General features: G+C 40.6%; 1 long non-coding RNA gene across 1 annotated transcript in view; it reads left to right on the plus strand.

Annotated features, from left to right (window-relative positions):
- The first annotated feature begins 8,697 nt into the window (after positions 1 to 8,697).
- The window catches only part of LOC132453820 (uncharacterized), a 281,098-nt gene continuing 262,963 nt past the window's right edge, over positions 8,698 to 26,832 (plus strand). Inside the window, exon 1 of the long non-coding RNA XR_009524811.1 lies at positions 8,698 to 9,000. This is a non-coding gene — a long non-coding RNA (uncharacterized LOC132453820). The remainder of the gene's footprint in view (positions 9,001 to 26,832) is intronic.

Here is a 26,832-nt window from a genome sequence, read left to right on the forward strand (position 1 = left end):
CAAACACACACACACATATAGACACGGATGCATATATATATAAACCCACTTTCTCTGATCTTAGAAAAACATGCATTTTATTGAATGTGTTTCCTAGATTGTCTACTCCTACTTAAGAACATATTTGACTTACATTTGGCTCGAGGGGGAATTAACCCAATTATCCAATGAATGGCTTTTGGTTAGAGACATTGCCCGCATGTCTCCATTGTAGGTTGGACAGTAGAATAGGGCATGTTTGAATTATTTATAATATTTGATGCTTCAAATTATTAAATTAACCTATAGAAGCACATTCACTTCAATGCCCTTCAGAGATTTCTATCGAGTTATAAAAACTAAAATTAAACTTTTCAAGGTACTATCGTGAAAGTAACTTCTATATTGTTTAAATAACAATAAAAACCTCTTAGATAATTCTAAGCTATGCTAAATATTTGACAATATTTAAAAAATCTATTCCCAACAGGGACCAAATATGTCTTCGTACTTCTTAACAACATAATTTAACTTATTTTAGGTTCATACGTAATTTCCTCACGATTGCAACGTTCAACAATGTGCACCAAAAAATAAATACTTGTTGTCACATTCCCAACATTGTGTGTCGCAGGAAGCACATCACTGCATGGATGTAAGATATGGCCAGAATGCAGTTTCAGGTTGTCTTTAAAAGCTAAGGATTTGTCCATGGGGCTTTAAATCCAAGTCAAACTGAAAATATCGGACAAGCACAGCCAATATTTACTCTGAAACAACAGCCAGACTTACAGTTGATGCTGAGCCGTGAAAGCAAACAGACGGTCAACATTAGAGTTGCTGGTGTAACAACACTCTTTTTTTCTAATTGGCTGGAAAGCGTCTGGAACACACGGGAACATGCTTGTTGATTTTGCCAAGGTTTTTTTTTGTGGTACAATTGGTTCAATCCATTTACTTTGAGAAGCAATCACATCCGAAAACCAGCCCGGATCAACCATCGTCACATGGGTGTACATAATGTACATGCTATCAGCATCTTCAATCTATGCTTCAGAATTAAAGCCATCCATACGACTTAGACACCAGTAAAATAAAAACATAACAATGATATGCTGAAACTTCATTTTTCTTTCAACCAAACTTTAAGTGGAGGAGGAATAGCGATAGCACCTGTTTGTTTTCCATCGTCGTGTTGCGATAATGCCAACACCTTAATGTTTCAATAAGTGTCTCATTGCTATGGATTTATTCATACTGTTCTTAGTTTGGCGGTCTGCTTGAGTGTGTGCAAATGCCAAGTCCTTGTTAGCATGTGTGAATGCATGTCCCTTCTCTTAGTGAGCAAGGGCTTGTCTATGGACATTTGTCTATGCATGAAAAATGTGTGTGCATGGATGCGTTCGTGCGTGTGGTCATATGTGCATGCATGTGTGGGTGTGTGTTTGTGTGTCTGTGTGTGTAGGAGAGAGCGGGCAAGAGACTTTGAGAGCAAGGAGGAAGGCACAGGCAATAACTCAAATGTTTCTTAAATCATTTTGACAAGGTGTTTCGAGCACAATTAGTTGAAAGAGCTGATGTCTACTTTCAGTTTGTGTTTGTGTGTGTTTTTGTAGTAGATAGACAATAGCAGATGCTTTGTTCTATTAAACCTCCTTTTATCGTTTGACACTTCATTAGGTACAACGTTTTTATGTTATGGGCCACTTGTATTTTTGTCACACAAACCCAAAAACATAAAAACACACACAAACACACACCGCACACACACAAAAACACACAAACACAGATACACACATCAACACAGCGACATACACATGAACAGAACATTAAACAAAGCCAAATAAATGAGCACATTGTGTTGTTATATCTTTATGTTATATACAATATACCCAACAGATAGCATGAAAGGAAACAATCCAGAGCAAATTGGTCGTCTCTTACACTCAATTACCATGGGTGAAAAATAATATGGTGTGATATCATAGAAGCAGTAAGTGTAATTTAGATCCCTAGAAAAGGAGATAACAGGGGCGCCTGGTCTCTGAGTCACTGTCAAAGATAAAGAAAGGACTGGGGGATATAAATGAGGCAAGCAGGCACCCAATGCCTCTCTCCACACACACACACACGCACGTGTGTATACACACATACAGGCACGGGCACATGCACGCACACACTCACACACACACACACACTCACACACATAGACACACAGGCACGCACAAACACACACACACACACACACACACACACACACACACACACACACACACACACACACACACACACACACACACACACACACACACACACACACACACACACACAGTAAATAAGGCTGCCCAACCAGAACTAACAATGGCCCACTACGGACAGTCCTGTCAACACAGCCTTGGAGAGATAGTGAGTGTGTGTGAGTCTGTGTGTGTGTGTGTGTGTGTGTGTGTGTGTGTGTGTGTGTGTGTGTGTGTGTGTGTGTGTGTGTGTGTGTGTGTGTATGTGTGTGTTTGTCTGCCTGCATGCCCGCGCATGCGTGCGTATATGTGTGTGTGATTAGAATTTTTTGCGTGCATCTCTCTTTTAAATCATCTGTGGGGGGGGGGGGTCCGTGTGATTGTGTGTGAGGAGAACTGAGTAAAAAAGTGTTTGTATGCACCTATTTTTGTAATGGTACATATACATATACTGTATATATGTATTATTACAAAAAAAGATGCATTCAAACACTATATTATGCACACTGAGTATGTTTGAGCGAAATGAAGAGTGAGGAAGAGTGTGGTGGAAAGGAAGGGTGAGAGTGAAAAAAAATCCATGCGTGTCCCCCATCGTAAGCTATGCTCATTAACTCTCAAAATATTGCTCTGACGCTGAATGTGTGCTTGTGTGCATATTTTGCATGTGCATGCACGGCTTTGGTGTGTGCGTGTGTGTGCGCGTGTGTGTGTGTGCGTGTGTGTGTGTATGTGAGAGAAAAAGAGAGAGGGACAGGGGTTTGGAAAAAGGGAAGAGAATGGTAAATATGTGGATATATCATATAATATACTAATTTACTGTCATAATATTGGTCTGTTACTGAATATATACTGTATATAGATATATGCATATTCATTATGCATGTGTGCATGTGTGTGCGTGGGTATGTGGGTGTGCGTAAGTGTGTGTGTGAGTGTGTGCGAATGTGCGTCGGTTTGTGTGTGTGTGGATAAGTGTGTGTGAGTGTGCGCGTATGTGTGTGTGAGTGTGTGTTTGCTCGGAGGATCCCTTTGGTTGCCTTCCACGGTCATTTAGGTTCAATGGGGGCCGGACGGGGAATTCTAATAATAATCACAAAGCCTACTTTATTTTCTCTGTTTGAAGTGAGACGATCACATTCCCCCTCGTCGCCACTTTCCATCCCTCGCTCAGCCAATCTCCGTGGCAACTAACACACCCGTACCCACACACAGGCGCCGTGGAGGGGGCCCCCCCTGTGTGTACTTTTGTAGGCCAAGGCGATTGTGGGGAGTTATTACTACGAGCGTTGTCTGCCTTGTTACATTTTCACTTTATGAGTCCCGAGCCGCCGCCGCTCCCTCACTACTTAGCATCCCCGCTCTTTGTGTGCGTGCGTGCGCGTGTGAGCGTGTTCGGGAACGAGATAGACAGAAAAATATGGATAAGTGCAAAAAAGTAAAGGGGGAAGGAGGAGCGGGCGGCGTGTAAAGTTTGTGCACGGCGTCAGGCAGGTGAGCGTATGCATCAGCGAGGACATTTATGGAGCCACTTAGCGCGGGCCACGGTCAAACTCTTCGCTCCCCACGGGAGTCGCTTTGTGCGATGTATTGGACTTTACAATTAGGCCCCCAGGGGCCCCGTCGCCAGGGCAGCTCCTCCCAACATTAGGCCTGGGTGCAAATGATTGTGAGTGTGAGTGTGTGTGTGTGTGTGTGCGTGTGCGGTTGTGTCTGTGTGTCTTTATTTCTCACTGTTGCCAGCAGTAATCTCTTCCCTGTTAATTCCGGGCTGCGTGCAGCACGGTGCGCTCCTGTTGAGTGGAAGCATCAACACATTTGTTTATATCTTAACCAATACCTGATGGCTTTGAGGGAGAAAGACAGATCTCTCTGGCTTTAATCCGCTCAACTTTATCACTGATAAAGTGAACAAGACAGATTAAAAATAATTTGTTTCTAAGCACTGATGCAATTAAGGCCTGCGCCGTGCCATAAACCGACAGCAGCGGCGCAAATCAATATGAGGAATGGGTCCCTAGTCCTCTCTGGGCGGGGCCGTTGCTGATGCCGGGGAGTGTTTCCACCTCCCGTCTGCTCTGCGCGGTCCACACCTCTCTGTGCCTGGGTGTGCAATAACCTAATGAGTATAATAGGGCTGTTATATTTTTAATAAACACAGCAGGCAGCTGGAGTCTGCCGGGGCTTATAGCTAAATGGATGTGGATGCTAGTCAATGACTCACTGTGGCACGCTCACCGCTGATTACACAATACCTGTGTGTGTGTGTGTGTGTGTGTGTGTGTCTTTGAGAGTACGAATATGTATGTGAGATACGCACATGCGAATGTGTGTGTGTGCATATGTGTTTGTGCTTGGATGCGAACATGCGTGTAACGTGTATGTGTGTGTGAGAGTGTGCACATGCGCGTTTGTGTACATGTCTTTGTGTGTGTGTGAGAAAGAGAGAGAGAGAGAGAGAGAGAGAGAGAGAGAGAGGGAGAGAGAGAGAGAGAGAGAGGGAGAGAGAGAGAGAGAGAGAGAGGGAGAGAGAGAGAGAGAGAGAGAGAGAGAGAGAGAGAGAGTGTTTGAGTGGGTGCGTGGGTGCGCGTGTGTGTGTGCTCGCAAATGTGTGTGTGTGTGTGTGTGTGTGTGTGTGTGTGTCTGTGTGTAAACACACTACAAGGTATCCCATTACTTTCATTCTTTGTTGGCTAAATGAAAGCCCTCCTCGGCCATTTCCTGCGCCTTACTCCTCCTGCACTCCTCCCCTTCTCCCTGCACGACCAGCCCAAATTAAAAATCTCCCTAAACCCCAGCCACACTTACCATTGTGGCCATCTTGACAGATGGGTTTTCATACCTGAATCTTTTATTTATCCAAAAATGTTGTATCCCATTCTACAAGTGGGAAAGAAATGGCCTGAGAAAACAAAATGTTTTTTTTTAACTTAGGCCTACATAATAGGTATTACTTAGAAAAAAAAATTATTATCTAAAAATACCAAAAATTGAAATGGCTGCAACATAGTAATTGCGACCCCGTTTACATTATAATAACATCAAATAATAATTACAATTATGATAACACAATAAATAATATAATAATTATTTTTTAATTTTTAAGAAATAATAATTAATCGTGATTATATGGTTTTAGTATCGATGTCAATTATTGAACCTAATATAAGTAAAATAATTAAGAATTAAACAAATGTCATAAAAAAATAAACATTGTTCAGATTTTATTATAAATGGAATGCCTCATATGTAGACATCTGATTTTTATTGAGTTGATTTGAAATATCAATGACCTATCAAGTGTATATGTATAAGTGGGTTTTCCATATGTGTTTCTTGGTTCATACAGGTACTTTGGTATCCTCATTAACATGTTAAACTAGCAGTGCATCCCGCTCACAGTCGCTGAAAAGAGACGAGAAATTTTCAAATCAGCCGTGCTGTGGAAAAATATAAATATTTCATAAAAGGTGTTGCTCCCTCGTACTACCCTAAAGCTCATTCAACACAATTAACCCACATAGTTTAACAGCCCCGCGCTCTCTCACTACTGCTTTGACCCTCCTACCTGTCTATCTCTGAATCCATGGAGAATCATAAAGTGTGAACATAACCCCTCCCCTGAACGCAACTTTCACTGGCATGTAGGGCATGAGGTTTGACTCAGAACTAACGTTGAGCTAGCCTGCGTATACCCATGCTGCCTTGCGCGCAATTTCATTTTCGCACTGCTAGGCAGCCTGATCAGATTTTTGCCTGAGATAGGGAACCAATCACAGAACGGGGAGGGACGGCAAGACGATGACGACGTCTATCATCTATGCGACACACCGAAGCTTGTAGTTTACGGATCCAAAATTTTCAGCAGACGCGTTACCTTTCGATGCAGCCTTAGATAGTGTTCTAAGTAGTTTAGAACGCAAGTTTATTTTGAAAAAATAGCAACTTTCGGCTTTTTAATGCCTTTTGTATATGTTATGTTTGTTTCTCTGGGTAAAGGGACATTAGCACTCCCTCTCGCCTACTGACAATTACTTCAGGGAGGACGTTCCTCCCTCAGCCTCCATTGACTCCCGTTCATAGACCTCTGAAGTAAAAGTCCCTCCTCCGAGGCCCCTGGTTCCATCCTAAATGTCAATAGGAAACAACGTGGGGTTTTTGAATGATCGTACATAACAAACTCTGTAGGTGGTGAAGAAGTAGAAAATGTGCACGTTTTTAACTAAACACTCTTTCCATCCGGATTCCACTTGGGTTTTGGATTGTCGGTGCTGTTAAAGTAGCATTTATCAATGTTTACTACAATCCAAAACCCAAGTGGAATCTTGATGGGAAAAGTGTGTAGTTCAAAACGTGGGCAGCTTTTACTTCTTCGCCACCTAGAGAGTTTGTTATGTACGATCATTCAAAAACCCCATGTTATTTCCCATAGACATTTGACCGATGGAACCGGAGCCTCTGAGGTGGGACTTGTCTTCAGAGGTCTATTTCCCTGAAAGTGTTGGCTGCCGGTGAATAACATGGGGTTCGATGGGAGAAGGGAGGAAAGTCCTCCTCTGAGTGGGTGTGACTAGCTAAGGGATCTTGATCCCGCCTATGTCTATTCACAAATAGGCTGAAGCCCTGGTTGCGCTATGAACCAATAAGCAGGAGTCCTGGCTGTGGAGCAGCCCGGAGGGAGGGTTTGTCCCCTCAAGAACCAACGAACCCGCTCAGTTGAATGCCTCGTTTCCAATCCACCGAGTGGTGCGATACAGTTCGTTGCGGTACAGTGCGGCACAGTGCGGCTCTGTTCGCTTACATTGACGTTTTCGTAGCCCGCGGCTGGGCTGCGGAGCCTGTGGCCGGGCAGGGCTGCCTGCGGAGCCCGCGGCCGGGCAGGGCTGCCCGTGGCCGGTCGGCAGAGCCTGTGGCCGGGCAGGGCTACACGCGGCCGGTCGGCGGAGCCTGTGGCCGGGCAGGGCTACACGCAGCCGGCCTGCGGAGGTTGCGGCTGGGCAGGGCTGCCCGCGGCCGGGCTTCGGAGCCCGTGAGGATGGTTGAATTGATCTATAAATGAAGTCCCTCAATCTTAATTGGCTTAACACCATGGCCAACATTCTGAAACATCCATCAACATACACATTTGCCTCAAAAAATGTTTCTCTTTGTCATGTAAATAGTAGTGAAATAGGCCTAATGTTCTTGCTGTTCTTTTAATCGTTTGTTACTCTGACCGTTCTGTTTGATATTGTGGATAGGATGTTAGTGAATGATTCAGAGCATGATGCATTTTAAATGGCATCACTTTTGGTATTGTTTCTTCTTTTTTCTTAAAAGAATTGTAGCTGAAAATAAACATAGCCAAATTACAACCAATAGCTTCAGTCATTGAGGGCAAAAATAGGCCCAATGATAAACCCACAATTTTTTATTTAGAGTAAGGCCTTATTTGACTTATTGGCTTTGCATCCTTTACTTCTGCCCTTGTAGTCCAAGACATGCTGCTCACCAGCTTTCAAAGTCCAATGCTGCTACTGGTGGATTTGTATCAATTCACATAATTATCCCATCCTGCTATTTCATATTTCACCAAAACACCCTGAAACAACTTGAGTGTCACATACTTATGCCACAATAGGCCACTATCAGTGCAAGCAGGCCAATGGCAACCAAGCGCGCAGTCCTTCCTCCCTCACTTTAAAAACCACCAAACGCCACTGCTAGGTGGTGGTATATACCATATATAGACTAGGTGGTGGTAGGTATATACCATATTACGACTAGGTGGTGGTAGTTATATACCATATATAGAGTAGGTGGTGGTAGGTATATACCATATCGCACTGTTTACCGGCAGTCGAGGATTTAGTGAGTACAGATTTGAAGTGTAAAAAACACAAGTTTTTATGCAAATTGTTTTCTCCGGGTGTAAACGTCTGCAACGACGTTGGAAAATAATAGAATAGAATAGAAAAAAGAAATGAACCTGAAAAGTTTATTTTCTGGGACTGTGAACTAAGAAAAAAATTGCTATTAACTATGAACTCAGTTAACTCTACCTGTGTGGATTGTTTTGACCTTACCAATAGCTGTGTGGACTGTTTTAACCAATATGTAGCTGTGTTGACTGTTTTGACCAGTATGTAGCTGTCTGGACTGTTTTAACCAATATCTAGCTGTGTGGACAGTTTTGACCAATAAGTAGCTGTGATGACTGTTTTGACCTGACCAATATGTAGCTGTGTGGACTGTTTTAACAATATGGAGCTTTGAGGACTGTTTTAACGTGCCCAATATGTAGCTGTGTGGACTGTTTTGACCAATATGTAGCTGTGTGGACTGTTTTGACCAGTAGCCTATGTAGCTGTGTGGACGGTTTTGAGCTGTGTGGACTGTTTCGACCTACCTTGACCCGTAGGTGGGCGTGTCTACCCTGCCATGCCCTCTGCTAACCGCTCCAGGAAGTAGGGTAGGCCTACGTTGGAAACGATGTGATTGAGTGTAAAAGTCTTCTGATGACTCGAAGAGCGGGTGAGGGCGGAGCTCGTTCGTCAACTTGACCGGTAGGAAACGGGTTAAAGAGGGGGAGAGCCTCGGAGTGAACGACACAACCGCGCGGTGCACGCCGCGCTTCAACCGCCCTTTCCGCACTCACCAACACATCAATGAGCAGGCGCGCTCACGCGCCTCCGTTACACACACCTGCTGGCGGGAACGGGAGCCAGGACCGCGTCTGTTCTCCTCCACCGGCGAACCGACGACCAGCAGAGGAGTTGACCACCGAGGATAACCCTACGCTACAGTAAGACTGTTTTAAGAGTTTGGTTTTCTTTGAAGACGGATAGTCACACATGCTTTAACGTGTTATTGGATGACACATGGTGTGTGCGTGTGTGTGTGTCTATTAAGACTGCGTGACACGGAGGTTTGCTTAAAAGTTGTCTTTCCGTTGATTTGTATCTCATACCTGTATGTAAATATTGTCACAAAATGTGCCTTGCTTTATTGTTGTTTAGCCTATAGTGAATATCAGCCTTTGCATCTTCATTGAGGTAAACAAAAGAAAAGAGAAAAAGCCCAACGAGCCACTTGCCAGAAGGAATGCGCACTTGTGGTAGTTTACCAGTGGGTGGATGTAATGTAATTATGGAGCCGTTTAAAACCCCGGGCACTACAAGTTGATCGTGACAGGCGAACTGCGTCCAACCATCGACTCCATCGGCACTTGAAACGGTCCAATCACATAATTAGGAGGCGGGCTTTAAATAAATGTACATTAATCACCTAGAATATTCCACCTAGATTGGGTTTATTCGTGAACCTATTCATGTTTACCATTTATTTCGGAGTGGTCCAACCACTCCATTTGAAACTGCGATTTAAACACAAAATATTGTAATTCTAAAAGTATAAAGAGATGAATAAAGGTGAAATGGGAAAGTCAGGTCAGGCGAAGTTCCCGGTGTTTCTCCTCCATTGTTGGAGTAACAGGGCAATTAGCCCTGTGTGTGCTGTGCACTCAGACGGGGAAAATAAAATAACAACAACAGCCACTAGTAGCTCAAAAAGATGGACCCAAAATATAGTATTAGGCGTTTATTGTTGCTTGTGATGCACTATGGGACCTGTGAAGAGTGCTATAAATAAATCTTCCTTACTTTACTCTGTAACTTATTTTTAGTTTGCCAAGATATACATTAAAGGTGTATTCTTCACAGACACGTCCTAGTATTGATTAAGCCTGAACCACGACATATTAACTTGTAAACACTTTCTGAAAATCTTGGTTGAACGTATTCAATTAAAACATAATTTGTAATTGCTAATCTTTAATTAACTTGCATCTATTATTAATACATGTTAGTTTGAATTATTGGAGGCAATTAGTTTATACATTTTTAACTAGTGAAGGATTTTATCATAATTGTTTTTCCAATTCCATCACATGCATAATGGAGTAAGCACTAGTAATTAGCAGTGAGTAATGTCAGCCTTGCCATTTCAAGCTGTGAGTAATTAAACGTGACCCAAATGTGCATTAGGACGTGCATTGGGCCTGCCCATGGACCGGGCAGTGGTAGTGACACGGCCCTCCACAACAGACCGGACTCCATCAGGGCTCAGGGCTTCTGTTAGGGACAGGGATATGCGCTGCGCTCTGTGGCCTAGTTAGCCTTGATACACCTTTTCATCTGTCTCATTGGTGCCATGTGTGTTGCTGACTCTTTGAAACACCAATGTGTCTGCTGCAATGTGCGAATGTGCACTGTGTGTTGTGAACTATTGCATAGCATGAAGTGATAAGTGATGCAGCCCACAGTGATTTATTTACCGTAAAACTTCACAGGTTTTACGTTTTGGTTGGACATCATGAAAAACTCATATTAAAGAGAAAACACATAATGGAAAAACATTTCTGCAACCTTGTTGAATAGAAATGGAAGGTATTAAAAAGCCTCCCAGGTGCTGCTCACAATAAGGTGACAGATTGGTGGGTTCTGAAAGGCAAGCGGGACACAGTGCCCCCAGCCTGTTGAATGCATCATGAGAGACCTACCCCAGGTGAATCTGGACTCACAACTACGCCAGTAAAATAGTGTTCGTCATCGAAGACATTTATAAATTAATGAATAAGCCCCAGACTCAGGTACAGTGGTTACTGGTGGGCAATCAAAGGACGTGTAGCGGGTGCTACTGGGTCTCCGTCGTCCCCTTCCCCTGGTCTGTTACGGCTATTCTCGGCAGTGTTTCTACACATGGGGGGCAGCACCCACACTAAACACTAGGCAGCACTCCCATCCTGTTGCTTTGGATGCGTTATTTATTTGTATCCCATGGTGTTGCAGTGACAGCGCTGTCAGCCTCATTAAAACACACTCTCTCCTCCATACGTATACGTTTTACACTTTCACGTCATAGGCTCTCTGTAGGAGAAGGATAATTAGTTGATCTGTCTTTCCCCATGTAGATATGTGCGGCCTTGTGCATTATTCTGATGCTGCAGATTAAAACATTGAGGGCTGGAGAACCGGCCTGTGTGGCCGGTCCTCCAGCAATATTATTCTCAAAATGTTCTATTGATTTGCGCTGTGATTTCCATGGTAATATGCTGTTGCTGTCTCTGCCGCTGAGACATTTGAAGGTCCATTGGCCTGAGAGAGACTTATCTACTTTTGTAAATAAATACCAGTTTGAGGTGGATGAAAACCTGAGGTTAAAGTATTTTACGGGTGTTTTGGTCATGGGCCCTTCTGAGAGTGTCTGGACCAATTTACACTCATAGGGCGATCTATTCACCGGAAACAGCGGCCAATGGAATTGGGAGTATTTGTTTTTGACAGCGATGTTTTTTCTCAGCACTCAGTTTCACAGCAACTTGTCAAAGCTCAGTTTAACTGAGCCTGTGCCTATGAGGCCACTTGTGCACAGATTTGTGCTCAAACTCTCAAACTTTGAAAGTTTCAACTTTTTCTCCATAAATTAATTTGGCATCCAACAGCACACATCCGTGGCTGTAAATGGCACATAAAATAAATGAGAGATGGGGTGATTTGTGAATACTGATAAAGTTATTAATATAAATGCAGGAGCGCTATCATATTCATTTCCTGTTTTAGAAGGGATTCAGGCTGTGAACCCTAGAGTCATGAGGCGCTGACACCAGGAGAGGAAAAAATGGAGCTGCATTAAGGAGAGGGAATGATTTAGCCGGCGAGTGAGGGAGAAGTGCCCCCTGTGTGTAATGAGCGTCAATGCAGTGAGTCTATCAACCACACCTCTTCACATCGGCCTCATTTCAACAAAGACTTTTTGGTTTGTTTTGGTCTTTTCTAGGCAGTAGGCAATTATAATTGTTGGTTACATTGATAAGTATCACATAAAAAAAAACGAATAAATAACCATATAAAATGATAGAATTATTATTATTGGGATTTGGAAACTTATTATAAATTTGTATTACAAATTGTATGAATTGTATAAATTGTTCATAAAGGCATAGCTTAATATTGTCTGATTGGGATTTTAACACTGGCTGCTTTAAAATGTTTAATATACACACAGTCTAGGTGAACCATGTTTTCCATCTTCTCCATTCTTTTAGAACTGGTAAATATAAGATATGCACCAGTATGGTTGATACATGCCATAAGACTATCAATATTATGTTTCATCATCAGAACAAATTGATGAGAAAAAATACATTACACTAAACAAATCTGTCAGAATGTATGTTCCAAAAACCTAGTGTTGGTAGGCTGTGCAATAACTACATATTCAAGTCTGTCTTCCTTGAACTGTATCATATACAGTTGTATCATGTGATGACCAGTTGTATTGTATAAGCAACTGGTCATCGCACACGAACATTTTGAGAAGATATGCCCTTAAAATGATCAAATATGACTTAGAATATCAATAAGAGAGGAAAACCAGTTTTAGTCCATACTTTCACTTTCTATATTCTTCAATGTATTACCTTTTCAGTAAGACTGTTTTGGAAGATATTTTGAATTTATAGATGTTTTGTGATGTAATCGGTATCATGTACAATTATTAATATTTATTGTGATAATAATTATTTCCATATAAACCAGCCCTAAGGGTATGCATACTTACCCTCACATAAACTGAATTTTTCCATCTTCTATAAACACACGCACACACACACACGCACGCACGCACGCACACACACACACACACACACACGCGTGCACACACACACACACACACACACACACACACACACACACACACACACACACACACACACACACACACACACACACACACACACACACACACACACACACACACACACACACAAACCCCTTTGCTTCCCAAAGGCTTGTTTACTTTATGTCAAATGCTCCAAACTTTTGTCATTATTCAGTTTTAGTATCAGTAAAACACATTTTTTACTGAACCATATCTGTTTTAATGCAATTGCTACATCAACTTTTTTTTAATTCTCAAAAAAAGTGACTGGGAATACACCACTGAAAGCAATGGTATTGATCAAAGCTCAATAGTTATATTGTTATCCCTCAATATTTACAAAATATATTTGATAATGATCTTCATTATAATAATTAGGAATACCTTGAAGCTACTCTATGTAAGATTTGAGAGCTGTAAAGAGAAGAACAGCAGAAAAGGGCAGAATATCTTTTAAATGCAACCTCCCTCCCTACGTTTCTCCCAGCGTTGCATTCACATGTGATTGACAGGCAAGATGGATTCCCAAAACCCATAAGGGGAGAGATGTTCTGATTGGTCAGGTGTGAGCCAGGAGCGGTCTGAAATGGAAATAGTCTCAAACAGAGGCTGCAGGAGCAACAGCCAGATGTTCTCACAGATCATTTCACCCTCAAAAGGCTGATGGTTGGCTCTGGCATTTCTTACAAATTACACTCAAATAGCTCTTCTCTCTTACCTACAGCACCATTAATCATAATCAGTGTCCGCATCAAATTTTCAAAGGAAATTATTACATTTGTAGAGCCAAAAATAGGACACAAAGTCTTATTACATTTGTCCCTAAACTCTATTAGCTGAATGTTATAATTGTTTTGAGAATTGTAATTATATATATATATATATATATAATTACAATTCTCAAAACATATAACATTCATATAACATGTAAATATATATCTACAATTTAAACCACTGACAATTGTTATTAAATGTTAAACATATAATCTCAGGACACATTAAAACTTGCTGCATTTTACACAAGCATGGACATTTTCGCATGTCCATGTACCTCTACAGCTTGTAGAAATCATTCGTGCTCTTGTGGGAAATAAATATTCATCACAAACCCAGTGATATTTCACACTCCAGGCATATCTTAAGGCTTTGAACGAAGCAATGGTGGTGAGATGTCGAGTTGAAGTGACCAGCATTAGCATATCGGGGTGTGTGTGAGTGGGTGTGTGTACTAATTCTGTTTTTCAACAGTGTGTGTGTTCATATACTGTACCTTGCAGTATATGCATTTTTGATTGAGTAGGACTAATTGGCTAGTCTCACATGCTCTTGTACATAAAGCTTGCACTTGTGAGGCCTTAAAGTCGGTTTGGTAATTATTTTATGTTGTCTTCTGGCAAAAGCGCGGCAGGCGATTCAGCAGTTCAAATAAGAAATGCACATATAACACCCTGAAACGGCTTTCTTTCTGCACGGTATCACTTTTATTGAATGGACTCATCATTAGCTACAGTTTCTTTGCTTAGTAAGGAAGAAAGTGTGTGTGTGTGTGTCTGTGTGTGTGTGTGTGTGTGTGTGTGTGTGTGTGTGTGTGTGTGTGTGTGTGTGTGTGTGTGTGTGTGTGTGTGTGTGTGTGTCTGTGTCTGTGTGTGTGTGTGTGTGTGTGTATGTGTGCATGTGTGTGTGGCTGCTTGTTCAAATTGGCTGCTGGTCAGGCAGCTTTCCCTGGTTTAAAAAAAAAAAATGAAAAGTCTAATCCTATTGCATGTTTGCTAGGTTTTAGCACTGTAAAGCACTGCTTTAGACAAGCAGTTTGACAGCCTATGAATCATCTCTGGACCTACCCATTACCCAAACTCCACCATACCTTCCATCTATCTCGGTTATGTCTGTAAAATCATTGCACAGCCAAAAGACGCTTTTCAAATAACTAACACAGGTGTCATTCATAACATAATCCTAGCAAGTAAAATCTGTTTTACTCGTCAATGTTCTATTCATGCCTATGCAGCAATTGTTATCCAAAAGGTAAGGCAGCAAAAAAAAGCAGGGGACATTAACCAATCTCTAAACACAATCGCTAGTGTAAATTAAAACAATTCCTGCAGAAAAATTTGGAGTGTAAAATTGGCTTCAAGATTTTCATCAAATCTTCATGGTAAAAGACAAAAAAAGAATATTTAACGTTCAACAATGGCAAAAGCATAAGTATAGTTATAGATCGGTTAAAGGTATAGTGTGTCATATTTAGTGGCATCCTGCTGAAAAGATTTGGCAGAAATGGAATATAATATTCACAAGTATGTTTTAATCAGTGTATATATCCATACAAATTTGAATCATCAATAGATAAAATGAAAAAAAAAAAAGAGTTTTGGACTCTAGGAAGATGCCGCGTCTATGACTTTTTATTTGTCTATTCGTGATACTTCTTTAGCACAGTCATCGTGCAGGTGTATTATATATATATATATATAAAATGTGCGTTATAGGCGTTATACTATAAGTCCGAGAAGCTTTACCCTCTCTCGGACACACATCAACACCAACCGTTAGCCAGACGATGCTCCTCACATCTTCACACACACACACTGGGATATTATACTGAACCGTTGGAAAGTGAGGGGTGAGGAGGATTCAGTTTGTTGCAATCTGTGAATTCAGCTATACAGGCCACATATATTTTATAAACTCAACCTTTTAAGTAGTAGTAGTAGTAGTAGTAGACGTAGTATGAGCATGATTAGTAGTATAATTATAATTAGTTTGATAATAACCAGTAATATAACTAGAATGCTAAGTAGTAGAAGTATTTAAAGTTATCAGTAGTATGATACATATTAGAATTGGTATGATGAGTAGTGTTATTAGTATGATAAATAATAGAAGTAGAATCACAATGATTTAGTATTTGTACTATATATTGTAGTATTGATATGATACGTATCATTGTTAGTATTATAACAAAGGTGGGACATCAGTTGGGGTTGTGACTTGGAAAAGGTTTTCTTTTATCGCTATTATTCGTTAATATCTAGTTGGTTGAGTTAATGTCACTCCATGACATGGTTTGTACTGTTAAGGTACATAGCTTTTCTACGAAGTATCGTTCATGTAGATAGGATGAGAGGAAAAGGATTGTTTTTAAGTAGCTTTAGTCGTTAGAAAGCTAGCCTCCATCATTGTGTGCTTGAGAGTGTGTCAGGGTTCCCAGGGGGTTCTAGGGTTAGGATTCTAGGGTTCGTGCAGGGCTTAGCCCTGACCTTTTGAGGGGTCCAGGGATCCTCCCCCTGGATTGTTTTTTTATAAATATTTTGAACCTTTTTTAGACACTCTGACACCTTATTTACATTCAACACACAAACACACTTGCACAATTTTCAGATACAGTTCATGCAGTTTTGCGCAAGATGAGCATTGTAACCTTTGCACTCACTCTGTGTCTGTCTCTCGCGCACACACAAAACACGCGCAGAATGGTGTGGGGTAGATCTGCTGCTGGAATGACACAGAGGACCCATCGTTTTGGATCCAGGATATTTTATTTTTGAGGGCTTAGGATCGGAGATACAGATAAACAGGGGTGGGAAGGAACTTTACTTGAGTTTTCATTTTCCGTACCACTTTTTAGTTTACTCCCTATATTTCAACACATATCTGTAATTTCAACTCCTTTCAGTTTTTTCTGTACTTTGAAAAACGAAAATAATAATTGATAATGTTTTTATTTAGCATCATTGCGATTCCCAACATCAAGACCGATTCATCCTAAATGGATTGGACCATAACACACAGAAAAGACGATCCCTTGGTGTGTATCACGACTATGGCAGAACTAGCAGCGTAGCGAGTGAGGATGGATGGAAGTGAACATTCAGAGGGAGCCCATTCAGAGCAGCGCCAAGACATTCCCCATCCCGTCTTATTTAAGAGAAATGTTTGAAGGTGGCGATTAAGTTAGAATGGTTTACCTTTAACAGTCAAATTATATTAATATGACGCAAGGCTCAGGTAGCTTTGCACAGAAACAGCTGATAGGAATGTCAGAGGGCTACTTTTTACTTTTCTGTATCTATACTTAGAATATGTGTCGTTTTGCCATCACTGCAGATGAATAGATCCGGGACTACTTTTAAGTTATCCTTATTTTGGAAACTATTAATTGATATCCAGGGCTCTCGAAAATAGATATATCCCAGGGTCCTATTTTTCAGCTGTTTCGAGTCATTGTCATCCAGCATTTGTTATTAGAACAGGGCTTCAAACACCTATATAGACACAAAACAACTGGTAATCATTATATTATATTTGAAATAAATGTTTTAGACTTTGGTGTTTTGGGTCAAATCTGACAGAGAATATTAAGTGGTGTTGCTGGTATGTGGATACAATTTTACTAACTTTACAAACTTCACTCAAACTCTTGCTTTGGCTGGGTTTGATCAATGCAACTAACCAGAATGTTTTATTGATGCATGCAATAGTATAAAACAATTAACAATGTTTTCTGTGGGTGAGATTTTATCCTATGTTTGCCGGTTTTAGGAAAATTCAAAGTGAATGCAACATTTGCTCCACAAAATATAAAAGGTAATTAAATAAATGCTTCATAATTTTTTGGGTGCCCTGGTGGATCACCGGGTAGAGCACGTGCCATATAGGCTCAGTCCTAAACGAAGTGACCCGGGTTCGAGTCCTGCCCGTGTTCATTTGCTGCATGTCCTCAACTCTATCTCCCATAGCTTCCTCTCTATCTCACTCTTTAATAAAGCATTCAAATGCAAAAATAAATCTTTAAAAAGGAACAATTCCTATTTCCCTTCCCCAAGCAAGACGTTCAGATGTCAGTGTTGAGGTTGTTGTGCTCTGTGTGCTGCAGTTGTCCCTTCTGAGTAAAACATAGCTGTATGCTTAGAGGAATAACACATTCCTACCCCTCAGAACTATTTTCAGTTCTTATTTCTTTTAATGTGATAGGGTCAGATATTAGATAGATAATATATTTTATATCACACCAATGAAAAACAGCTTGATCCTCTGAATCCTGAATGTCCTTGGTAAATATTAAACAATTATGCCAAACCTTTAAACACACTAACTTTATACCTTTTAAATATAACGGTAAACATAACCTTTTTAATAATGCAGCTAAATAACGTAGCATAAGGAACACCTTGTTTTCTTGGTTTAACATTACATGATAGCATCCACCCAGGCCCGATTGTCATCATGAACACAACATGAACACATCGCTGTTACAATCTTGCCGCCATCCCTTGTTGTCTGAAGGTTGTTCCACACTTAATAATAATACAACTATTATTATAAGCATGTTGATAAAAATCATGTGCAGATTTAATTAAAACGCGTCCAACGATGCTGTTATTTAAATATTGAAACGCCTCGGAGCTCCTCAGGTTATCATCGCCTCCTGTCACGATCAGACTGGTAGACTCAATAGAGTAGAAGATCATGTGCGTGATTCTGTGTGACTTATATGTGTTCTCCCCCTCCGTCAATGTTAGAGAGTGGGGGGTGGATAAAGTTTCCCTATATATTAATTTTATTTGCCTCCAATATCTTGATAACCAGGTAACCCTAACCACTATTTTAAACTTTGATTTAAGAGTGAAACTATTAGATTCTTCTTAATACATATACGTTTTTGAGTTAAAAGACTAGTAGACTGAGAAGACTGAAGTAGGGTTCATTTCATGAAGTTGATTACATAATCTGTATTTTACATTGTTATGTTGCGTTTTTATTTGGACATGGTAACTGTAATGCTGAGAAAGTGTATTATACACGGTCTAACTCAAATTCTCGATGTGACTTGTTTCTCCAGCATCTGTCCAACATAGAACGTGAATACCATCCATTATGTGGCTGGCAATAGCATATCACATTGCTTACGTAATAGAACGGAAAATGTATATAAAGGTAATGTTACAATTAATATTTCAGACTGGTTTCGTTACTTTTGGTAATAAGTAGTATATTTATTTTTTTAGTCGCAAGCCCAGCTCTACCCTTTCTCACAACCCTGATAAAGTCCCACCCCTCAATAGCTTTATAGCCTACTGCTCTATCCGTCTCTCAAAAAACCTTGTCCAAAGGTTTCAAGATGTTTTGTTCACTTTACGGAATACGGATACTGTTCTTCTCTCTTTGGCTGAGGCCTTCTGTAGACATTTTAGAGGATGTGTGCTTTGGCCTGGTCTGCATGCTTCTCGTCTATTGAATATAAAACGGTCACATGACGATGATCTCGTCTCCTCCAGAGCTCACTCTAGCTCACTATCCATGTTGATGCTCTTCAAATAACCAAGCTCTATCAATTAATCCGGTGCTTTGCACCACTGTGATGTGGATGGCACTATCTCCCCTCCTTAACTCAGATCAATTGGACGGCTCATCTCTGCATGTCCTTAAGACATTACTTAGACGTTTGAGTAGCAGCTCAAAATGCGCTGTTGAGTGTAGCATGTGCATGACTGCTATGATAGATAGAAGCCTTCATTTCTATTGAGAACACCACTGTGTTGCCTTCCCTCACAGCCAGAGGCCTTTTTGGGCTGATCCCGGGACACTTTTTCTGACAACATGTAGAAAAATTATCTATTTGACAAAATACATTCCTTGTGAAGGTAGTAACTCCTTTTAACTTGCTAAGACCTTGATTTTAGACATTCACAGTAAAAGGTACTTTTGAAATGATGAGCTCCAAATCAAAGTATCCCATTGAATAAAAAGGAAAACTGATAATAGATTAGGGAATCAGTATCTTTGCCAATTAAATTATTCAATATTATAATTGTTTTAAAGACTAAAGGTTGGTAAGATGTTATTAAAAATGAATCAGTGTCTACTGGCATCTGTAAATGAGGACAGGATTATTTACTGATACTTTCATTTCATGAAGGCTGCGATTCATTGGTATTACAGGACAATTAATCCAATTAAAATTTTCTACCAAATAAATTATATCATGAATAAACTTTCAAGAATTTATTATTTCATATTTTTAAAACAATTCAGTCAGGTCAATGTTGGACTGCTGAAACAATAGATAAGAAGGCTTGAACATGCACATAAAAGATGAAATATGAAGATATGGTATTGGTATTCCCATGTTTTGGGTTATATTGGTGACTAGGGCGTTTGCCTCCTCGCCCAAATGTTTTCAGTTCTGTCCCCAGTGTCCACAGCAACATTTCTCAGCCTGCCTTCTCACTTGTTTATCTACACACTGCTCTAAGCATCATACTGGGTCCTGTAGCTTGAACATAGATTTTCTAAGAATATTATGTTGAATTTGAAAGTGTAGGTTTGTGTGCAATATTTGGCAACATTGTGACAACATAATATAAAACGTGTAGCCACAATGTTAGCAGTTGCTAGTTGCCTGCAATTAGAGTGTGCATACGACAAAAACTAATGATTCCTCCGTTTTTCATATTCATTGGAAGACAAAACTAGTAATTTAGACAAAGTGTGAACAATTTGAAGAAATTGGAATCTTTTCGCTTTGCACTATTACTCCTTACTGCCATTTTTCTAAAAATTATCAAATAATTATGAGAACAAATTACCTCAAGCCACCCCTGGCCAATTAGACTTTCAGAGAAATTGAGATAATAGACCAGTAGAAGCATTTGTGTGTGGGCACAAGGAGCAAGACACTTTTGGTCATGTAATCTCTGAATCATCCTGAACACTGTCATACAGGAGTCATCCCACTTTGTCTTTGGTTAAAAAAGATTAACAATAATAATGTAGTTAGGCATCAAAATATAATGTAGTAAGGCATCAAGGAATCAAAATAAACATACATAAACCTTTCATGTTATGGATGTGCAGCTACAGCCACCATCACACTGTCACACACATAGCTATTGGCTTTGGTGTTGCATTGTTATTAGTGTTTCAAAGGGGAGACACAGTTGTTTGCATTGGAAATCATTGCCATGGCAATGGCCCTGCAGGACGTTAACACCATGTGCAGAATATCTAGGAATCATTTGGAGAGAGGCAATGACAAATTATCCTTCCGAAACAGCAAAAAGAAAATCAATGCTTTTGTTGCTGATGCTCATCCTTTCGCCAACCAAAAGCCTTGAGTGACTGTGTGTGTATGTGTTCAGTGTCACACACTTTCCGGTTCAGAAAGTAATAATCATCCTCCCCTGACCAACAGATGTTTGGTCTGTTGGTCACAAAATCCCACAGCTCCCAATGTGGGGTTCGCTCCACCATGTCCATTTTGTAAATGTCTGTTGTTTATCTGCACATTGGTCAATCTTTCCTGCTTTGAGGCTGACCTAAGAAAGTAACAGCTGTTCCATCAATATGTTTACACACTCAACCGTGATTCGGACTAGATGGACAGATTAAGTCATACTTCGAGTATCTGACGTTTTGAATTTCAGATGGAGAGATATTCAGTTTGGACGCAGTCTTGAATAGTCTAAACAATTGCGTGTGGAGCAGACCTCCATGGGGGATGGGCTCAATGAATGATGGCACAACATTGCTTGATATCTGAAAAGCCCTGAACTTATGTTATTTGAGGGAGTGGCAGATTTCTCTGTGTGCAATTTGCTGTGTTATGTTTTGCTTTCACTAATTGTTCTTATTGTTGTTTTGAGAACCACTTTGTGTAATGGTAGTGGCTCTATCCAATCATTTTCTTTTCTAAGTATTATAGTAGGTTGCACAATATCAGTTCTGGCAGCCTCTAGAAAACATTAAAGATGATCCAAGAAAAGTCGTATGCAAACTGTCAACAGCAGCTGCCCTATCATACCACTCGTGCTGGTGAAGATGAGTCCCTCCATCGGTTCTCGGTAATGCATTTTTCACTGTTCCCACTAAATTGTATGGTGCCAAAATTGTTCTATATGCTGAAATACATCATTAACTAGTATGTTATGTTGTAATCAGCATTGATCAGGACTCTCTGTCTCGACAGGTCGTTTGATTTATAAATTCAGCTGAATCAATAACGGTACTTTATATTAGCCTATATGATAGTATATAAGCCGCATAGTAGCCTATATTCTCTGTCAAATTGAAGGCAGATGCTGACTTGAACAGACTTATTGTGACAGGTGAATTTGTTTCTAGAGGCGGTCATTTGGCGGAGGCGCTGAGCCGAGTCTTTAGACAGATGTGGGAAACCCTGGTAAATTTTTCTTATTTTGTTCATTATGTAGGTGCTTTCTTTTCAAACTCAAAACTAGCTTATATTTTGAAACTGTCTCAACTATCTCTCTCTCCCTCACACACACCGTTTTATATTTTGTACTGCTTTATGAGCGAACACAACAAACAAACTCAATAAAAGACTCATGCCACCTCAAACAGATGTAAAGATGATCACATGCCAACTAAAGCCTCTTGGCTGATGAAGAGCCAGGAATACCTCACAGTAATACTTCACATGAGTTTGGCTTGATCTAGGTCGCTTATAGCTCGCTGCGTGTCCATTTGGCAAGTTAGAGGGAAGAAACTTCTTCTAAGACTATTGGTTTGAGAACATTTAAAGTCAATGCCAATGTCATTGAGACATATGGGTGCATACATTGAGAAACTAATGCTTAACGCACAAATGCATTGGTATCGACAGCCTTAACACAGGGTAATGCACACTTTCTGCCAGGGTAATGTTCTCTTTGAGCGGTTTTCCAGACGCTGTGGGTGGTCTCATATTCCCGACCAATGGGATTTGTGAAACTTGTGAGCGAGAGTTTGCCTATATCTTTAAGTGATCATAGGGAGCTGAGACCCAGCTTCACAATATCAATCCCACACACACATAAAACACACACACACACATGGATTTTTGTGTCTGTGCTTGTGTGTATTTATATATATATATATATATATATATATATATATATATATATATATATATATATATATATATATATATATATATATATATATTAATGACACAAATCCATATGCATCCCCTGTGTCCTTCTATAGTTAGAGGTGATAATGACGTGGGCCTCTTTTGTGCCGAGCTTACAAAGGAAGGTGTCTAAATGGCTCGACTCTTCTTTAACTTTTCAGCATCCTCAAAGCTTGCAAGTTGTGCAAATTCTACGTAAGCAAATGTCTATTCCCTGTGTGGTCAAGGTGTAGCTAATGCCACCTTCACTCAAGTGTCTCATTATTCTGTGTTTCCATGGTGTGTTATTGCGTAACCTTAATGACTTAAATGGCCCGTAAGGATACGTGGGAGCTAGGACAACCGTGTCAACGTTGAGCTCGGCGTCACCTTCTGGTACAGAGCCAAACCTTTACACAATGAGTGGAACAGAGGAATATCTCCAAATATATTAGATATTCGTGCCCCAGAGGACAGCATGGCCATGCACATCCGAATTACTGTCTGCTTTATGTTGATTGTCAAATACTCCACTGGACGAACATTTACGCACTTAAATCCCCTCCACGAGGACCAGACCTGGGCCCCTAGGGTGTTGACATTCGATAGTCATCAGGCTGTTCACATCCCATAAGAGTTTACATGCCATCGAGTTTGCACCGCGACAGATGGAAATGGATTCCTCACCTTTTACTGTCCTGCATCTCCACGGCAAGGCAGAGCAGTGGTCACCTGTCCAGGAGCGGCCCGGAGCGGCTCCTCGCCATGGCCACATCTGCCCTCCGTGTGATAAAGATGGGTAAAGTGGAGTCCTGGACGTTTGGTATATGACAAAAACCTGGATGAGGCGAATGGAGTACTTAGAGCCATAAAAGATGAAGGCTATGGTACATTTTATTGATTTTATATTTTTATATTAATACCCCGATGATGAGGAGCAGGAAAGGCATAATGTTTAATGAAATGGCCTTGTCCAGTTCTAGAGATGAAAGGCTGCTGTAATTCTATGTGGGGTTTGATGTTCTCTAACTAGTTTAATCATCTCGTGGTAAACCAATTGAATGTGTGTATTTTCAGTTAACTTTCACATTGTGAGTGGTTGAAATTAGCGACATCCTTGAACAGAAGCCACCATTCACTACTCATATCAGGCTGGGGCAATAGGTTGAAAGATAGCTTGTCATATAAGAGCCTTTTCTTTGAGATGATTCAGTCTCTTAGCGATGGAGGAAATGAAAATATCATGTCATTCATACTGGTCAACATCACCTGCCAGAGAGTAGAATGCTCCTGGCTACTATGGAGAATGAGTAATTGCCAATAACCTTAATTAAAAAACAAGACAAAGTTATAGCTAAGGGGTACAAGCATGATTACTTAATTCTTTATTCATCAATAATTGCCAGTTGCTGTAATCATGGGTATTACTATTACTTTTTGTGTAAATCCCCAAAACCGGCACCTAAAAGTTGTGGTTGTACGTTAGAGTGTGTATACCTATCGAGGAGGCTGCCAGGCAGAGAGGGAAGCACCTCCAGCATAACAGACGGGGGAGGTTATTTTCCTCCCTTGAAAAGATAACCAGTGGTGGGTAATACCTTACTCATCTGCTTGCGGCACCCACCAGCAATGCAGTCCCATGTGTGCTGCATTGCCTAATTTCCACTGTCCTACTTTCAGTTCCTTAGAGCGGGGAGGCGGGGAGTTGAGTTGAGGAGAGCACCTTCAGGCCTCAATGCAGTAGTAGCCCATATGAGCAGCTGAGTAAGTACTGAAGAATAATTTAGACTTTGGATTATTTAGTGCAAAGAAGACCTAATGGATCAACGCCTTGAGTCCGTCACGTTATTGAATGAGGAGCTTCTTTGTGATCTCCCACAACTCTGTCTTGCTAGCTGTGATCAACTAGTGTACAGATAAATTAAGTATCGAGCCAAAGCAGAATCTCTCCATCTTAACTTAGTCAAGCCAGGTAAATTGAATTTAAGAAATAAAGTGGTAGCATTAAACAAAAGTTTAGAAGAGGAATATAAATATTATAAAAACAGTAGATCAGTAATGAACAAAATCAATTAGGAATTTCAGGAGTTTATCAAATTATTATTTTCAAGACCATAGCCATTAGTTCATTGGGTTCATCCAGTACAGAATTGGGGGCTGGCAGTTACAGCTGGTAGCCATCAGAGGGGGGCAAGTGTCCAGTCAGGATGGACTCTGTGGGACATCCCAACCATACCACTGCCTTGGCAATGTAGTCTTTTGAGTGATCCAGTAGAGTCCATGGAGGATCCATGGAGGATTATTATTTCCCTGTTCATTCATTGTTCATTGGGTCATTGTAGAGTTGTCATTCTAAAACCATCAGTACGGTCCATGAGTGGCAATGCTGATGAGGGATATAGTTCTAATGTAGTCCTGTGTGCCCCTGGAATGATGCTCTCCTTCCTTCTCATGGCTCTGGAGCCATGGCCCTGCCATTAGAAGATTTAATCAGGATACCCTAGCCCCATTATCCTTGTTGTTGAAGCAGATGAATACATTTCTCATGGTAAATCCCAGCCCGGAAGGCCACATTTTGCTTACGTATTTTCCAAGCTTCCTGGAGTGAGACAATTACAATTTCAGCGTCAAGCTTTATCCAAACTGCATCTGAGTTTCAAATCAATACTGTTGATGTACTGCAAATGGTTGAAACAGTGGGGACCAGGATTGGAAGCAATGGACACGACTGTGCAATAAATAGACGTCTCTGGTGCATGGGTCATACTTTAGCGGCTTCATTTAACTAGTACACAGAGGGGTGGGAAGGTGGACTACCTTGCCTTGTCGTCTGTCAGTAAGCAATAATACTTCACCTTGAGTCATATTTACAGGTTGACCAAGCTGATATGATGTGATGGTCAACCTGTGATGTACAACACATTACAAATGGTGCATTTGGAGAGACCTCACTATTGTGCAATGGTAGTAAGGATCTACTGCTATCTTTACCGGGGATCCAATCAAAATGCTGCATTACGTCACTGTCAGTTCAGTCCCTTTTTGGGTTAAAATATTACTCCTTCTCTCTTTATTTCTCCTTATTTCCTTAGTTGGGATGTAAAGTGATGTCCTTGATAAGGACATTTTAAATTTAACTAAATAACCACCTTGTATTGGATTGATCTTTTTTCGGGGGGTGGGGAGGAATTAGAGGATGAGCTAGGCTGGGGATAGATTTAAATCAAACCTATTGGTTGGTTTAGTAGAGTCTGCAGAAAACAACAAGCTTGTCTGTTTGTGTGTCCAGGATGGCGAGGGAGGTTCCAGCAGCCGTTTGTCACAGAAAAAGGATTTTGGAGACCATATGCATGCCAGCTATTTATTAGAATGCAGCTAAATCTGCAACCAAAAACATGGAGCTGGCAACATCCATGGTTATATACTGGTCCAGATGTCATTTCTCCACCAGCCAATGGTCACCAACCAGTAACATTGCTCCCAAAAACCTGTATCACAAATATGACAATCACCTATTATTCATGCCAATAGCAGCGTTTGATTATTCTGGCATTTTTTTTGTACTTTCGAACATGCAGTCTTTTGTTTGCATTCTCAACGTGCTCTGACCATTAATAAGGGAATGACATCCAAAACGCCTCCTTCCTTTAGTGACTTGGTTTCTCCTCAGCGTGCTAGTGGGTGTGTGGGTATACATTCACTGTATTCTGAACACATGAAATAAATGTAACTGTAATCCAAACAAACTTCGAATGCTGCCTCCAAATATTCTCTTTTGTTTAGGTCACTGTCAACACACAGGGACATGCTGTAATATTCAAGAACCTTCTGCAACAATAAGCCGTTCCTCAAATCAATAGAAGCTAAGACCAGAACGTGTTGATTCGTGTGTGGCTGGAGAAATTAAGATGAGCCCATCAGTTAAGATAAGATAAGTGCCTCCAATGGATTCAATGCCATCGTGTTTTGACAAGATTACAAACAATGGGCTATTGGTATTAAATAGAAAGCACACTTTCAGAGGCA

Source organism: Gadus macrocephalus, chromosome 3 (assembly GCF_031168955.1).
Source record: "Gadus macrocephalus chromosome 3, ASM3116895v1".
Lineage (NCBI taxonomy): Eukaryota > Metazoa > Chordata > Actinopteri > Gadiformes > Gadidae > Gadus > Gadus macrocephalus.